Consider the following 2,826-nt stretch of genomic DNA (forward strand, 5'->3'; position numbering starts at 1 on the left):
TCCACGGGCGGTGCTGCGGCGCCACCTGCACCCTCAGCATCCCATGCTCTTCCCGCACTCGGGTGGCAGCCTCGGACGGTGGCCGCGCCGGCCCGCGTGCCCACCCTGGCCGCGTGGACAGGTGTTCGTGCAGGCACCTGGCAGGACCTATGTGGCCCCTCGCGGGCGCTGGCGACGGGCCAGGCGCGGTCTCCGCGCTCAGCTGCGGGGTCTCCGTCTCTGCCGAGAAGCCAGCGTCCTCAGCCGGGCCGGTTATCCCGTCCACCTTAGCACACGCCTTCCGGTCCCTCGCCCGTCGCTCTCCAGCCGCACCTAATGTACGAAGTCCCAAACCTTCTGTTTCGGGTGGGAAGACCCGCGATTTCTGAGATCGAGGGCCTGAGCCAAAGTCTGTTGTGCCCTGGAAGCGACTTCTCAGGGGAGTCGTCCTTCCTTGGTGCCCTGTTGGGTGCGCGCTGCTGCCCGGGCTCAGGAAGCAGGCGTGGCCTTAGCAATCGACCTGGCTGTTTGACCGTTTCATGATGCGCTAGAACACATTAGAATCGTGTTTGTGTTTTCGCAGCGGTGTAAAATATTTGTTCGGTGCATTTGTATTTACCCTTCTCTCTTTTAACTTTTCTCTGTCACGGTCTTATTTCCACGTGAAAAAATTCTGGTTTAGAATTGCCTAATTTGTGTAGTTCTTGATCTTGAAAATTGAGAATCGCTTTGCCAAGTCATACTGTGGAATAAAGAGGAGATCTAAGTCCTGAACTAGTGGAATTTGATACAGCATACTTAGTTTAATTTTAATTTTTTAATTAAAGCTAAACAAACAGAAAAGTGCATAATCAAATGTGTACACTTGAAGCATTTCACACGAGTCGCATCTGTGTAATCCGAACCCAGAGTGAGAAACAGACTATTACTAGGTCCTTCTTTTCTGTGGTTACTCCGCTCTACCAAGAGCAGCCACTGTCCCCGCTTTCACAGATTAGTTTTGCTTAGTTTTGAACTACTATGTAAACGGAACCTTCTAGTATGCATTCTTTTGTTTCTGGTTTCTTTCACTCAACAGTGTTTGTGGAATTCCTTTGTATTGTATGTGGTTATAATTCATTCTCAATGCTGTAGTTCTGCGATTATAGCACAGTTTATTTTTATTTTACTGCTGATGGGCGCTTTAGTATTTTCCAGATTTTGACTACGAATATTCTTAAACGTGTCTTTTGGTGAACATGTGTGTGCACTTCTGTTAGGTGTACACCTAGGCCTAGAACCACTAGGTTATAGGCTGTGCATTTGTTCATCTTTAGTACGTACTTTTAACACAGTTTGCCAAAGTGGTCGTACGAATTTCTCCTCTGAGCAGCACTGTATGAGAGGCATGGTTGTTTCCAGTCCTTACAGCACTTAGTGTTCGCTGTCCTTTTAAAATTTTAACTACTCTAGTGTGTCGTGGTATTTATTACACAAAAGATTTCATTTGCATGTACCTGATGATTAATGAATTTATGAATTTGAACACTTTTTCATATGTTTATTGGTCATTTGGAAATCTTTTGTGAACTATCTCAAGTCTTTTCCTCATTTTTAAATTAGTTTGTATATCTTTTAATATTGATTTGCAAGAGTTCTTTATGTATTGTGGATATGATACTTTGCTCTTCTCCCCGTCCCCCGCCCCCCCATTTTGTGGATGCCTTTTCACTCACTCAATATCTTCTGATGAGCAGAAATTCTTAATTTTAATATAGTTCACTTTATCAAATTTTTTTTCTTTTAATGGCCAGTGCTTTTTTTGTGTGTTATGTCCTGTGTAAGAAATCTTTGCTTAATCCAAGGCTACAAAGATGTTCTCTTGTGCTTTTCCCTTCATGCTTTATCCACTTGTTCTTCCCATTGAGATCTGCAGTTGATCTGAAGTGTATTTCTTGTATATACTGTGAAGTAGAAGGCGTGTATATTTCTTCACATGGTGTCCTATTGATTCAGCACCATTTATGACCTTTGTCATGAATTAGGTAACTATATTTGTGGGGTTTAATTTCGGACCTGTGCTGTTCTACTGGTCTGTTGTTCTAGGCTTTATTTTTAATTAGGTATTCTGCCATCTGGGTTGAGAAAGTAGCCAAGAGCTTCATTATCTTTGTCCACTCCCCTGGAAACAACTCAGTTTTGGCCCCGATCAGAGTTCCTTGGTTTTGCCCCTCTTCACCCCGTTTTCCGCTGGGCCAGCGCCCCTGGGTGGTGAGTGTACCCCACCCTCTGCAGAACCAGACCAGACATTGACCAAGCTCAGTGAGTTTCCAGGCTTCGATGCTCCTTCCTTAAACTGTTCATGTTTGGAGTGAATATAAATGCTTAATTTTTCTCTAGAACTTGTTGCCAATTCTTTTAATTATTCAATTCTTTGGTTTTGTCATATAATGCAGTAATTTTTAACTTTTTATTGAGATAAAATATACATAATATACAATTTACCATTTTTAAGTGCACAATTCGATGGCATGTGGTAAATTCAGATTATTGTGTAACCATCACCACTATGCATCTCCAGAACTTTTTTTGTCAAATTGAACTCTGTCCCTATGAATCAATAACTCCCTGTTCCTCCCTCCTCCCAGCTCCTGGTAACTTTCATTCCACTTTCTGTCTCCATGAGTTTGGCCATTCCGGGTATCTCATTTAAATGGAATCACACACTGTTTCTCCTTTTGTGACTGGCTTATCTCACTTAGCATAATGTTTTCAAGTTTCATCCATGTCGTAGCATATGTCAGAATTTCCTTCTTTTTTAAGGCTGAGTAATATTCCCTTGTATGTATCTACCATCTTTTGCTTATT

Source organism: Pteropus alecto, unplaced genomic scaffold (genome assembly GCF_000325575.1).
Source record: "Pteropus alecto unplaced genomic scaffold, ASM32557v1 scaffold320, whole genome shotgun sequence".
In the NCBI taxonomy this organism is placed as follows: Eukaryota; Metazoa; Chordata; class Mammalia; order Chiroptera; family Pteropodidae; genus Pteropus; species Pteropus alecto.